We start from the raw sequence: 15,225 nt of genomic DNA on the forward strand, positions 1-15,225 counted from the left end.
GGCGATAGCTAGATAGAGTGAGGGCGATAGCTAGATAGAGTGAGGGCGATAGCTAGATAGAGTGAGGGCGATAGCTAGATAGAGTGAGGGCGATAGCTAGATAGAGTGAGGGCGATAGTTAGATAGAGTGAGGACGATAGATAGAGTGAGGGCGATAGATAGAGTGAGGGCGATAGATAGATAGAGATATAGAGTGAGGGCAACAGATAGATAGAGGGCGATAGATAGAGTGAAGGCGATAGATAGATAGAGTGAAGGAGATAGAGTGAGGGAGATAGAGTGAGGGAGATAGAGTGAGGGAGATAGATATAGTGAGGCCGATAGATAGATAGATAGGTAGATAGATAGATAGATAGATAGATAGATAGATAGATAGATAGATAGATAGATAGATAGATAGATAGATAGATAGATAGATAGTGTGAGGGCGATAGATGGTGTGAGGGCGATAGATAGATAGAGATATAGAGTGAGGGCAACAGATAGATAGAGGGCGATAGATAGAGTGAAGGCGATAGATAGATAGAGTGAAGGAGATAGAGTGAGGGAGATAGAGTGAGGGAGATAGAGTGAGGGAGATAGATATAGTGAGGCCGATAGATAGATAGATAGGTAGATAGATAGATAGATAGATAGATAGATAGATAGATAGATAGATAGATAGATAGATAGATAGATAGATAGATAGATAGATAGATAGATAGAGGGCGAAAGATAGAGAGATAGAGTGAGGGATAGATCGATGTGCTGATCTGCTGCCCTCTTCCACCCCGCCTCCTTCTTTAACTCCCTGTTCTCTTCTCCTGTGCTGATCTGCTGCTCTCTTCCACCCCACCTCCTTCTTTAACTCCCTGTTCTCTTCTCCTGTGCTGATCTGCTGTTCTCTTCCACCCGCCTCCTTCTTTAACTCCATGTTCTCTTCTGCTGTGCTTTTATGCTGCTCTCTTCCACCCACCCCCTTCTCCAACTCCCTGTTCTCTTCTCTTCTCCCCAGCTGGTCTGCTGCGCTCTTCCACTCGCCTTGTTCTCTAGCTCCCTGTTCTCTTCTCTTCTCCTGTGCTGATCTGCTGCTCTTTTCCACCAGCCTCCTTCTTTAACTCCCTGTTCTCTTTTGCTGTGCTGATCTGCTACTCTCTTCCACGCCGCCTCCTTCTTTAACTCCCTGTTCTCTTCTCCTGTGCTAATCTGCTGCTCTCTTCCACCCGCCTCCTTCTTTAACTCCATGTTATCTTTTCTTGTGCTGATCTTCTGCTCTCGTCCACCCCAACTCCTTCTCTAGCTCCCTGTTCTCTTCTCCTGTGCTAATATGTTGTTCTCTTCCACCCGCTTCCTTCCTTAACTCCCTGTTCTCTTCTCCTGTGCTGATATGCTGCTCTCTTCCACCCGCCTCATTCTTTAACTCTGTTTTTTCTCCTGTGCTGATCTGCTGTTCCCTTCCACCACCTCCTTCTCTAACTCCCTGTTCTCTTCTCCCATGCTGATCTGCTGTTCTCTTCCTCCCGCCTCATTCTCCAACTCCCTGTTCTCTTCTCCTGTGCTAATCTGCTGCTCTCTTTCACCCACTTCCTTCTTTAACTCACTGTTCTCTTCTGCTGTGTTGATCTGTTCCACTCTTCCACTCACCTCCTTCTCTAACTCCCTGTTCTCTTCTCTTCACACATGCTGATCTGCTGCTCTCTTCCACTCTGCCTCCTTCTCTAACTCCCTGTTCTCTTCTCCTGTGCTGATCTGCTTCTCTCTTCCACCCACCTCCTTCTCTAACTCCCTGTTCTCTTCTGCTGATCTGCTGCTCTCTTCTACCCCACCTCCTTCTTTAAATCCCTGTTCTCTTCTCCTGTGCTGATCTGCTGCTCTCTTCCACCCTGCCTCCTTCTTTAAATCCCTGTGTTCTTCTCCTGTGCTAATCTGCTGCTCTCTTGCACCCCACCTCCTTCTTTAACTCCCTGTTCTCTTCTCCTGTGCTGATCTGCTGCTCTCTTCCACCCCAACTCCTTCTCTAACTCCCTGTTCTCTTCTCCTGTGCTAATATGTTGTTCTCCTCCACCCGCTTCCTTCCTTAACTCCCTGTTCTCTTCTCCTGTGCTTATCTGCTGCTCTCTTCCACCCGCCTTCTTCTTTAACTCCCTGTTCTGTTCTCCCATGCTGATCTTCTGCTCTCTTCTACCCGCCCCCTTCTCTAACTCCCTGTTCTCTTCTCCCATGCTGATCTGCTGTTCTCTTACACCCCAACTCCTTCTCTACCTCCCTGTTCTATTCTCCCGTGCTTTTCTGCTGCTCTCTTTCACCCCACCTCCTTCTTTAACTCCCTGTTCTCTTCTGCTGTGCTAATCTGCTGCTCTCTTCCACCTCACCTCCTTCTTTAACTCCTTGTTCTCTTCTCTTCTCCTGTGCTGATCTGCTGCTCTCTTCCACCTGCCTCCTTCTCTAACTCCCTGATCTCTTCTCTTCTCCTGTGCTGATCTGTTGCTCTCTTCCAACCAGCCTCCTTCTCTAGCTCCCTGTTCTCTTCTCCTGTGCCGATCTGCTGTTCTCTTCAACCGCCTCCTTCTTTAACTCCCTGTTCTATTCTCCTGTGCTAATATGCTGTTCTCTTCCACCCGCCTCTTTCTCTAACTCCCTGTTCTCTTCTCCTGTGCTGATCTGCTGCTCTCTTCCACCCCACCTCCTTCTTTAACTTCCTGTTCTCTTCTCCTGTGCTGATCTGCTGCTCTCTTCCACCCGTTCCTTCTTTAACTCCCTGTTCTCTTTTGCTGTGCTGATCTGCTGCTCTCTTCCACCCACCTCCTTCTCTAATTCCCTGTTCTCTTCTCTTCTCCCGTACTGATCTGCTGCTCTCTTCCACCGCCTCCTTCTCTAGCTCCCTGTTCAATTCTCCTGTGCTAATCTGCTGTTCTCTTCCACCCGCCTCCTTCTTTAACTCCCTGTTCAATTCTCCTGTGCTAATCTGCTGCTCTCTTCCACCGCCTCCTTCTTTAACTCCCTGTTCTATTCTCCTGTGCTAATATGCTGTTCTCTTCCACCCGCCTCTTTCTCTAACTCCCTGTTCTCTTCTAATGTGCTGATCTGCTGCTCTCATCCACCCACCCCCTTCTTTAACTCCCTGTTCTCTTCTCTTGTGCTGATCTGCTGTTCTCTTCCACCCCACTTCCTTCTCTACCTCCCTGTTTAATTCTCCCGTGCTGTTCTGCTGCTCTCTTCCTCCCGCCTCCTTCTCTAACTCCCTGTTCTCTTCTCTTCTCCTGTGCTGATCTGTTGCTTTCTTCCACCCAGCCTCCTTCTCTAGCTGCCTGTTCTCTTCTCCTGTGCCGATCTGCTGTTCTCTTCCACCCGCCTTCTTCTTTAACTCCCTGTTCTATTCTCCTGTGCTGATCTGCTGCTCTCTTCCACCCGTTCCTTCTTTAACTCCCTGTTCTCTTTTGCTGTGCTGATCTGCTGCTCTCTTCCACCCACCTCCTTCTTTAACTCCCTGTTCTATTCTCCTGTGCTAATATGCTGTTCTCTTCCACCCGCCTCTTAATCTAACTCCCTGTTCTCTTCTCCTGTGCTGATCTGCTGCTCTCTTCCACCGCCTCCTTCTTTAACTCCCTGTTCTCTTCTCCTGTGCTTATCTGCTGCTCTCTTCCACCCGCCTTCTTCTTTAACTCCCTGTTCTGTTCTCCCATGCTGATCTTCTGCTCTCTTCTACCCGCCCCCTTCTCTAACTCCCTGTTCTCTTCTCCCATGCTGATCTGCTGTTCTCTTTCACCCCAACTCCTTCTCTACCTCCCTGTTCTATTCTCCCGTGCTTTTCTGCTGCTCTCTTCCACCCCACCTCCTTCTTTAACTCCCTGTTCTCTTCTGCTGTGGTAATCTGCTGCTCTCTTCCACCTCACCTCCTTATTTAACTCCTTGTTCTCTTCTCTTCTCCTGTGCTGATCTGCTGCTCTCTTCCACCCGCCTCCTTCTCTAACTCCCTGTTCTCTTCTCTTCTCCTGTGCTGATCTGTTGCTCTCTTCCAACCAGCCTCCTTCTCTAGCTCCCTGTTCTCTTCTCCTGTGCCGATCTGCTGTTCTCTTCAACCGCCTCCTTCTTTAACTCCCTGTTCTATTCTCCTGTGCTAATATGCTGTTCTCTTCCACCTGCCTCTTTCTCTAACTCCCTGTTCTCTTCTCCTGTGCTGATCTGCTGCTCTCTTCCACCCCACCTCCTTCTTTAACTTCCTGTTCTCTTCTCCTGTGCTGATCTGCTGCTCTCTCCCACCCGTTCCTTCTTTAACTCCCTGTTCTCTTTTGCTGTGCTGATCTGCTGCTCTCTTCCACCCACCTCCTTCTCTAATTCCCTGTTCTCTTCTCTTCTCCCGTACTGATCTGCTGCTCTCTTCCACCGCCTCCTTCTCTAGCTCCCTGTTCAATTCTCCTGTGCTAATCTGCTGTTCTCTTCCACCCGCCTCCTTCTTTAACTCCCTGTTCAATTCTCCTGTGCTAATCTGCTGCTCTCTTCCACCGCCTCCTTCTTTAACTCCCTGTTCTATTCTCCTGTGCTAATATGCTGTTCTCTTCCACCCGCCTCTTTCTCTAACTCCCTGTTCTCTTCTCCTGTGCTGATCTGCTGCTCTCTTCCACCCCACCTTCTTCTTTAACTCCCTGTTCTCTTCTCCTGTGCTGATCTGCTGCTCTCTTCCACCCGTTCCTTCTTTAACTCCCTGTTCTCTTTTGCTGTGCTGATCTGCTGCTCTCTTCCACCCACCTCCTTCTCTAATTCCCTGTTCTCTTCTCTTCTCCCGTACTGATCTGCTGCTCTCTTCCACCGCCTCCTTCTCTAGCTCCCTGTTCAATTCTCCTGTGCTAATCTGCTGTTCTCTTCCACCCGCCTCCTTCTTTAACTCCCTGTTCAATTCTCCTGTGCTAATCTGCTGCTCTCTTCCACCGCCTCCTTCTTTAACTCCCTGTTCTCTTCTCCTGTGCTGATCTGCTGCTCTCTTCCACCCCACCTCCTTCTTTAACTCCCTGTTCTCTTATCTTCTCCTGTGCTTATCTGCTGCTCTCTTCCAACCGCCTCCTTCTTTAACTCCCTGTTCTGTTCTCCCATGCTGATCTGCTGCTCTCTTCCACCCCGCCCCCTTCTCTAACTCCCTGTTCTCTTCTCCCGTGCTGATCTGCTGTTCCCTTCCACCGCCTCCTTCTCTAACTCCCTGTTTTCTTCTCCCATGCTGCTCTGCTGCTCTCTTCCACCCACCTCTTTTTCTAACTCCATGTTCTCTTCTCCTGGGCTGATCTGCTGCTCTCTTCCACATACATCCTTCTCTAACCGCACACACACACCCACACACCCACACCCAACCACACACACAATCCCATACACAACCACTCACAAATCACCACACACACAACCACACACACAGCCACACACACAACCATACACCCACAACCACCCTCAACCACACACACATACAACCACACACACACAACCACACACACACACAACCACACACATCTATCGCCCACACTCTATCTATCTGTCGCCCTCACTCTATCTATCGATCGCCCTCACTCTACCTATCTATCTATTGCCCTCACTCTATCTATCCCCCTTACTCTATCTATCTATCTGCCTCACTCTATCGCCCTCACTCTATCTATCGCCCTCACCCTGTCTATCTATGTATCGCCCTCACTCTGTCTATCTATCGCCCTAACTTTGTCTATCTATCGCCCCCACTCTGTCTATCACCCTTACTTTATCGTCCTCACTCTATCTGTCGCCCTCACTCTATCTATCGTCCTCACTTTATCTATCTATTGCCTTCACTCTATCTATCTATCGCCCTCACTCTATCTATCTATCGCCCTCACTCTATCTATCGCCCTCACTCTATCTATCGCCCTCACTCTATCTATCGCCCTCACTCTATCTATCGCCCTCACTCTATCTATCGCCCTCAATCTATCTATCGCCCTCACTCTATCGCCCTCACTCTATCTATCGCCCTCACTCTATCTATCGCCCTCACTATCGCCCTCTATCTATCTATCTATCTATCTTTCGCCCTATCTATCGTCCTCACGCTAACTGTCTATCTATCTATCTATCTATCTATCTCCTTCACTCTATCTGTCTATCTATCTCCCTCACTCTATCTGTCTATCTATCTCCCTCTGTCTATCTATCGCCCTCACTCTATCTGTCGATCTATCGCCCTCACTCTATCTATCTATCGCCCTCACTCTATCTATCTATCTATCTATTGCCCTCACTCTCTCTATCGCACTGACTATCGCCATCATTCTATCTATCGATCGCCCTCACTCTATCTATCTATCGCCGTCACTATCTTTATCTATCTATCTATCTATCGCCCTCACTCTATTTATCTATCTTTCGCCCTCCCTCAATCTATTTATCGCACCACCACAGCATCACTCAGGGGCACCACAGCACCCCTCAGGGGCAACACAACATCACTATGCGCTACCACAGCATCACTCGTCGCCACCACAACATCACTCCGCGCCACCACAGCATCAATCTGTGCAACCATTCAACAACAACTGGTTCAAATATGTTCTCTCAATGTTTCAAGCTTTATTACAAATGTCACAAAAAGATGTTAATATTTCACTTCTGTTCTTGGATTTTCGTCACAATAAAATACACTGAACATAATCTTCATAAAAGTTATTTGCAAAAGTTTAAGCTATTACCATTATAAATTACAATAACTTTTATGTAAGTATTAATTATTTAAAAAGAATAAAAACCATTGTTATTTGTAATATCAATACATCTAAGTCACGTAAATACAAAACATGTTGCATCACAAATGCTATAGGTGTCACATTTGCAAACGTTATAACTATTGGCATTGTAAATGACAAAGCTATTAATTTCGCTATTTTCAAAACCAATACATAAATAAAAAATGTGTCATTTACAAGACCAACAGCTCAAACTTTCATAATGCGAGACCTATTGCATTGCAAATGCTTGTTCTTAATTATCATATATGTGAGCACCTCCAAATACGCAAATTCAGCATTTCTGCTATACATAAAACTATTGTGGTTGATTTAATAGACTAAATGTCTGCATTGATAGCATGGTATTTAAAGTAGTAGTTTTTAATTTGATTTCCAACCTGTGAGTTGGCTACCCATTAATTGGTCCTCATTGGGTAGCCAACATGAGAATTGTTTTGTAGTTGCATTTATATGAGCTCTTACTACCCCAGAAGAGGTGTCAAGGCCCTTTTCGGCGAGTAGCACGCTACTCCGATACCCATAGTCACCCTAGTTCCTCAGTGCGATGAGAAAGAGTGATGAGAAAGGTCCAATGCCTCAATCATGGGTGTGGGTAAACAACGTAAATAAATAAAAAATTAACAGATTGGGCCATGGTGCTTCCGCTGCAACAAAACGTAAACATGAGTAATTGCAGAAATATAACTAGTTACATGCAGTTACAAACTTTGCTCTACTCGCAGTGAAGTGTTACACACAGGAACATTCAAAACAAGAAAATTTCACACATAAGCTAACTTAAAACTTGGACGCTACGAATCATTTCAACGTAATGGCTGGGAAAAGGGCACGTTGGTTGGACTAAAGGATAATGAATTTATGAAGATTATCAGCAAGTAACGTGAGCAGTACGCCAGGTGACGCACATATGGGCTCACTGAAAATAGTCCTCGCACATAATGACACAGACCAAATAGATTGGCAGGAGCAATTCAAGTTTCCCGCGCGCACAGGTAGGTATAATGAATACTTGGTAGTGGCACCTGAATAAGAATAGTAAGGATGAAGGCCTAAGTAAGTGATGATATCGGATGTCTGGAAAACGGATATATACTAAGTGTTGTTTACACCATCGCTCACAGTTACGTTTACACGTGATGCCAAATGCTACACCTACTAACTTACCTATTATTGCTTTCCGGCAACACGCTCTATGAATGTAGACTTCAGTAGCCTCGGCCGACTTGCATAGTGACGCAACTGTCATACAGCAAAATAGCCTTGGGTACGGTTCATTTAGGGGTTTGGGGGACACGCTCGCGCTTCAAAGTTGAGTCCCGCCACTATAGTGCATTTAAAAATACTTCCTGCTCCAAGATGGCACCCACGAAAATGGTATTTGAGCTACTCCTTTTCCCGTTCCAAAATGACACCCAGCGTTTGTCCAAACACTAAGGAAGCTCGTATTTCCTATCCAATATGGCAACCGAGCGACGCTAGCACAGTCGTCCAGTGACGTCACCTGTTCGCGCAGCGAGTAAGGCTATTAGCCTGCTACCCAGAGCGGTTTGCAGTCAGTGACCTGGACAGGTACGAGAGCAATAAATACGTTCTTACAACTGAATAATATGTTGTTCAAGCTTTAAAACGGCGGTCCTGTGTTAATGCTGGTGGCGTGTATACTGGTGTTTTAATTTTTCTCAGAGTGCATGAAATCGAGGTGTTAATGCATGTGTACCATGTGGATACCGATGAGAATTAGTACTTGGTAGACTGCCGCTTACTGGTGTCTCCGTAGTAGGAGACGCCAGTAAGTAAGAGACTGGGAGAATGCCCAATGCTCACTTTGCAGTTTTGGGTTATTCAGACTGTTAGCCTACGAGTTTCATCCTTTAATGCCTTACGATTTGTCTGACTGGCGTATGTGTGCGCGGATTCTCCGGCAACGTTGACTACATAATGCGGAATTAAAAGGCAAAGTATGCTGTAAAATGCAGCACATTTTTTAAAAGTATTTCATTATTTTATCATTTTTACACTTGGTAAATTAAATACTGTCTAGGCAAATATTTTGCTTCACTCGTACCAAGTTTTCAACCCTATACTATTTGGTTGAACGCAAAATGTTCACCACTTTCAACAGTAATAACAAAACAGTGTCCAAAGCAGTGAACACACAAGATGTTCAGATTCCAGATGTTGGTTTCTTAACAGGATTGTTATTTATTGATTTAAAAAAAAAAAATCAAAGTACAATAGCTGACGCGTTTCGTCTCTGCGGAGACTTCTTCAGGGCTTAATCAAGTCACAAAGAACGTTTTCAAAGATGATGAGTGTTCCAACAGAATGTCATGGTTTCCATGTTCCGACTACATATTTATAGTGTGCATTACCATGATTGAGGCTCAATAACCAACAGTGTGTAGGCTTGTCAGTACTATATCATCTTTGAAAAAGTTCTTTGTGACTTGATTAAGCCCTGAAGAAGTCTCCACAGAGACGAAACTCGTCGGCTATGGTCCTTTAAATTAAAAAAAAAAAAATCAACCAAGAACAATCCTGTTAAGAAACCAACATCTGGAATCTGGAATCTGAATGCTCACTGCTTTGGACACTGTTTTGGTATAACTGTTGAAAGTGCTAAACCTTTTGCGTTTAATGTTGTTAAAGGGATTTTTTCCAGAGTAAGGAGCATAGAGGGGAGTGCTCCTTGGTTATTTGCACTATTACGTTACATTTAGACACACTCTGTTTGTCAGGTGCGGATTTCTATAGCCTCTACCCTCAATCAATTTACACTTCACTATTTGGTTGAAATACAGAAATAAGCAACTGAAAGACAACCAGTTTACCTTTTTGAAGCGTCTTCCACTGCACGTGAACACCCAGTAACATTTGTAGTAACTTTTCATCTGCAGGAGGCGATGGATTATGTGGTAAATCCATAATAATTTTTAAAAAGCTGCAGTCACAGAATTGTATAATTTCTGTGGCCCAGCATATAATGTGGAGTTGGACTCGCTGTCTAGTGCATGTGTCTGATCCAATGGGAACAGAGTATGGTGCACCAGGTCGAACTGAGTGGGAGATCTGTGTTCCGCTTTTGACTCAAAAAGTTGGCGTGCATATAGTTAAAACTGTATGAAATGTGCATTTTTTCCACGTTACAGGCCTCGTTTTTAGCAAAATATCACTATCATTTTTTGCAAAACAGTATCACAATGATGATCGCCCCATTGATTAATTTCACCAAGTATGCTCCTGGTTACTCTCTCCCCCTCCTTCTTTAAATCAATAGATAAAGCCATTTCCGACTTACTGGGGAAAGACAAGAAACCACGAATCTGCATTAAAATTCTGAAGAAGAATAAACTCTCTGGAGGAATAAACCTTCCGGATTGTCCCCAGTATCAAAAGGTATTTTTGATTTCACAGGGCGCATGGTGGTTCCGATCGCAGGAGATCTGTTGTTCCCCACGGCGTGCCATAGAATCTGAACTAATCTACCCTATGACTCTCTCCTCCTCCCTCACAACGCACAATCTGTCAAAACTCCTCTTGGAAGACTCCCGATGTATCATAACAGACACTGTTGCCTCTCCAATTGCTAGACAAACGATGAGCTCCTTGCACATATGGTTGCACCATAGCCTCCCTATGGCATAACTGTGCAATCAAGCTAGAGGGAAAACAATCTACTGAGAAACATGGGCTAGTAAAGGTATTAACTCGGTAAATGACCTGGGCTCACACGCAAACACCACCACATTCTCATCTGTGTAGTGGAAATTCGGTCTCCCAAACATAGACTTCTATAGATTCCTGAAATTGAAAGGCACATTGAGCAGGTGGAAGTCTTCACGCCATACAACCTACCGGAATTCCTGTGAAAACTTAGAAGTGAGGGCCAAACCACCTCATGTGTATACAAACTCCTGGACACACCCAACACCCTTACACTGTGACTCTTTACCCCCTTTACTGACAAAACAAGGAGTAATATTTGCAGTCCCCGTTTTTGGCAAAAAGCACACCAGCTCTAGCACAGTCAAGGTTCTCGTCCATTCACAACATTTACTGGACCACCTCCAGGCTACATAAACTTTGGTTAAGAGATTCTAACTTAAGCTGCAGATGCGAGGAAGCCATATGTGACCTACAACACATGTTGCTTAACTGCAAAATGTCTCACCCTCTGTTGTCGAGTATACAATCATTGATACAGACAATCTCAGGGTCAGCAATAGAAATTGACTTTTTAATGACAGCCCTGGGAATCCACGCTAAACCCCTCGCCCCTAAAATTACTTGGAACACTGCTTTACTAGTGGATTTTATCATCTCATTGGATCCAAGACAATACTCGCATTTTGGAAAGTGACATCCCCAAGCTCCTTTGACAAATAGTGGAACCTAGCGTTCTCGATCCGTGGCGGGGTGAGGGGAGGGGAGGGAGGGAGAGAGAACATACTATGCAAAAAAATACACACCTCCTCCGGATCCAGATGCCTTTAAGACGCCCTAGACAAACACAAGAAACAAACTACCCTGAACTCGCCTCAAAGACTTCCACTGAGCAAAGGATTTGTAAAGGTGACTTTCCCTTCTGTTTGGTCACACACATCTGGATGATGGTACCTCTGGTAAAAAGTGCAAGCCCAATGCAGTGTTTCTGTGGGCGGGAGGCCACCAGGTGTTGTCCTATGTGGAGGGGTGAGGACTTCCGTTTTCTCCGCATTGAGCTGCAGGCAGCTGTTGCTCATCCAGGTTGCGACAGCTTTGATCCCTTCTTGGGAATTGCGCCTGGTGATATCGGGTTCCTTGGTAAGGGAGAGGATGAACTGGGTGCCTTCGGTGTAGGACACAATGTTGAGTCCATGGTTTCTGACAATTGGCAAGGGGGGCCATGTAGACATTGAAGAGTGTGGGGCTGAGGGAGGATCTTTGGGGTGCTCTTCATCTGCTCTCTGTCGGTTCTGAGAGGAAGGGCAGGAGTCTTATTCTCTGTGTTCTGCCTGAGGGGAAAGATTGTATCCAGTCTAATGCTACTTCTTGGATTCCAGCAACGTGCAGCCTGGTGGCGGTGGGAGATGGTGTCAAAGGCAGCTGATAGGTCCAGGAGGATGAGGGCTGCCGTGTGGCCTTGGTTCGGGGATAATGAGGGCTGCCGTGTGGCCTTAGTCGAGGAGGGCACGGATGTCGTCGGTGGCGGCAATAAGAGCAGTCTTGGTGCTGTGGAATCCGGATTGAGAGGTGTCTAGGATGCTGTTGGTTTCTATGAAGTGTGCTAGCTAGGTGTTGACGGACTTTTCTTGAGATCCATCAGGTCTGCGGAGGGCTTCTTTAGGAGGGGGGTGACTTCGGCGCGTTCCAGTCGGAGAATGTGGCTGTCTTGAGGGAGCACTTGATAGTTTGGTGTAGCTCGGCGCTTTGTAGTCGTAGTGTGCTTCCTGGGTTTTGCTGTTTCCCCACTTCTTCTCCAGTTGTCAGCAGGAGTGCTTGGATTCGCAGAGATCCATGGTGAACCAGTTGGCTTTCTTGTTGTGACGTCTTGTGGTGTTCTGGAGGGGGGCGAGGGTGTTGGCGATTTATTGGTGGAGGTTGCTTGCCACTGTGTTCCAGCATCTGCTTGGGGAGCACATTGTGCACTTGATAGCGATGGGTTTCGTGAAGGAGAAGTGGATGCAGTGGTGGTCTGTCCAGAGCAGTTCTATGGTGTGGCTGAAGCAAATGTTTTTTCCTCCAGCGGAGATGGGGTTGAGTGTGTGTCCTGCTGTATGAGTGGGGGTGGAGACAAGTTGCTTCAACCCTATTGTGGTGAGGTTTTCCTGGATGGGGTGGTGTTGGGATCTCAGCGGTTGTCCAGGTGGAAGTTCATGCCTCTGAGAAGTATGTAGTCCGTCGAGGTGAGGGCATGGGGTGCGACCTTGTCTGCATTGACGTTGGTGAAAAGGGTGCGGGGTCCAGGAGTTCTGTAGGCGAGTTTCCGTTGTTCTGGGGTTGGGCTGGATCTGGATGTGTTTTCAATGGGGGGGGGGGGCGAGGCGTTGTCCGAGTTGGTGGTTGTGAGTCGTAGGGTGCTCTTGTGGATGATGGCGAGACCTCCTCATTAACAGTTGGGACTCGTGAGTGTTGAGGAGGTCCCAGATTTCTATGGCATGTCTGTGCAGGGAGCATACGTTGTGGAGGATGCACCTCAGTAGCTTGTGTGTGGTAGCGTCGCCATGTTGGGGGTAGCTGCCTGGGTCTGTAGGTGGGTGAAGGTGTGGCGGCAGTGTTGGCTGGAGTTTGGGCTTTGGGTGTTGCTCGGCGTCGAGAGCTGGCAGTTGTTGCATCCGTAGTTGAGTGTGTGGAGAGTGCTAGGGTCATACCGGCGGGGGGTAGAGGAACTAGGATCCCTGGCGCTGGTAACGGACGGGTGCAGACGAGCACTGGTATGTTCAGAGTCTGGTATAATTAGAGAGGTGGCATAATCAGACCCTAGGTAGATTACAACCCCTGACATAAAATGAGCCATGGCATAATTAGAGAAGCTATTTTCAGATCTTTTATATAATAAGAGTATTGTCATAAACTGTCGCCTCACTGCATGGATCCAAATCGAGCAAATGTATTTTTGACCTGCCAAGTAGATTTCTGAAGCATCTTGTAATTTAGACAAGTAGAGATTTTAATGGATTTCACACCCTCAGCTGCTCTGCCCTGATAACACCAGCTAAATAAGCTGGTTCTTGTGATGTAATGAATGTTGGCATCAGTAGATGGACTAGAAAATTAGCAGGCGGTCATGGGCTTTCCATATCCCATGGGGGCTTTCAGGATAGCACTTGCTTAATGTCCTACCTGTGCCATCTCCAGATTACTCACAGGTGGGTGACTTCTGCAGCTATTGTCATAGAACAAAGTTCTTGGGTGGCCCTGTTTTTTATAGAGCACGAAGACCAGATAAGAGGTGGGGTAATGGCCGAGTCACAAATGAAGTGTATCTGTGCTTGTGTTTCTGTTTGAAGGATGGAGTAATTTTTAAAGATTCACTGAAAGTTAATGAAGTATGTTTGAGTTAACTGGGTTATTGAGTCTATTTTCAGGTCGCAAGTGTAAGAAGAGAAAAGATCTAGGGTGTTCAGGTACAGAAGCACAGATTCATAATTTAACCAGCATTGACAAGGCCAATAGGTGTGGTGGTGTCTTTGGCAGGTCTTATTTTGTCCTGTCAAAGTTTGTGCATAAACTCATTGTTGGGAAAGCAGCCAGGCAGTCAATCTATAAAATAATAATTGGCTAAAGCCAGAAATAGTTTTCGGTTGCAAAAAAGCATACATTTCTATATTAGTCAATGACGCTAGAGAGAACTGTTTGCGTGTGGAAGTGCTCTCGCGAAAACTGTACCTGACAATGAGCCCTAATCAGGGCAAAACTGTCCCCGGTTGCTTGTGTTCTGTTTTAGGGAGGACCGGACCTGGCAATTCAGGCTGGACTGTTCCCATTGGAACAGGGGCAAGACAGATTTGTACATAGCTGGGTTCAAAGGGAGGTAGCATGTTCTGCAGAACAATGATGGACTCGGATACAGCTCTAGTATTTACTAGTGGCTTAGATTAATTTAAGTGTTCTATCCATCACTTTTTAGGTTTCGAACCTGGCGAGGGGCACGAAGTGCCCCTCCCAGTTTGAAAACTATTGTCTTCAGTATGGATGTCGGCCCCGCCTCTGCCTCTCATTGGCTAGCTCCATAAATGGAGGATAGCCATTGGGAGGCAGAGGCTGTCAATCGCGCTTTCTCTCGAAAACGCGATTCGGGGGCGTTTCTGGTGCTTTTTTAAGCCCCGCCCCTTTGTCCCGGGCCGCGCTGCGATTGGCTGCCAGCCCGGGACACCCCCGTGACGTCATTCCCGGGCCGCGCTGTGATTGGCTGCCGGCCGGGACACCCCCGTGACGTCAGCCAATCACAGCGCGGCCGGGACCTGACTTGTCTCTGTTGTTGCAGTCGAACTGGCTTAGCAGATCAGCGTGTCATGCACTTTGCACTGGGCTACTTGTTTGTTTGTCCCCTCTTGGAACAGACCTCGCCGACCCCCTCCCTGTTCTCACAGTGCCCGCCTCCCTGCCCCCCAACCCAAAATCACCCGCGTAGCTAGGGGGGGGGGCGTGGGGGGCGGTCCGCCCCAGGCGGCACCTTTGTTGAGGCGGCCGCCTGGGACTCGTGGGGCGCGCTCTTCGGGCTGGTTATGCTGGGCGTTTTGAATGATGCAAGTTGTTAATGACTAGGTGGGGTTAGTGTTCCTTCAATGGCGCTGGAGCAGGTTCAGCACTAGGTGACTTGTTCCAAGGAATGCTCTATTATCGGTTGTCTGTACCAGGTAGAGCGTTTTATCAAAGCTTCATGAACCGTAATGAGCTCTTTCAATTTCATGTAGTCTTTTAACGCCCCAGCCTCAACGCCCCACCACCACCCACTCTGGGGAACTGCGCCAATGGATGGATGGCTATGGCATGCTGCAGCAGGCCT

The 15,225-nt window shown here is 46.9% G+C and overlaps 2 protein-coding genes across 3 annotated transcripts in view; one reads left to right on the top strand and one right to left on the bottom strand.

Annotated features, from left to right (window-relative positions):
- The window catches only part of LOC147667214 (5'-3' DNA helicase ZGRF1-like), a gene marked incomplete at its 3' end in the record, with an annotated part of 340,063 nt that extends 331,973 nt beyond the window's left edge, over positions 1 to 8,090 (bottom strand). The window contains exon 1 of the mRNA XM_086948844.1: positions 7,902 to 8,090. The remainder of the gene's footprint in view (positions 1 to 7,901) is intronic.
- A 105-nt stretch (positions 8,091 to 8,195) lies between these two features.
- LOC147667216 (la-related protein 7-like) overlaps positions 8,196 to 15,225 on the top strand; it is a 211,620-nt gene continuing 204,590 nt past the window's right edge. For both annotated transcript variants that reach the window (XM_086948842.1, XM_086948843.1), the window contains exon 1: positions 8,196 to 8,306. The gene's annotated coding sequence lies outside the window, so the exon portion shown is untranslated. The remainder of the gene's footprint in view (positions 8,307 to 15,225) is intronic.

This window comes from Lissotriton vulgaris, unplaced genomic scaffold (assembly GCF_964263255.1).
Source record: "Lissotriton vulgaris unplaced genomic scaffold, aLisVul1.2 SCAFFOLD_1138, whole genome shotgun sequence".
NCBI classification, from domain to species: Eukaryota; Metazoa; Chordata; class Amphibia; order Caudata; family Salamandridae; genus Lissotriton; species Lissotriton vulgaris.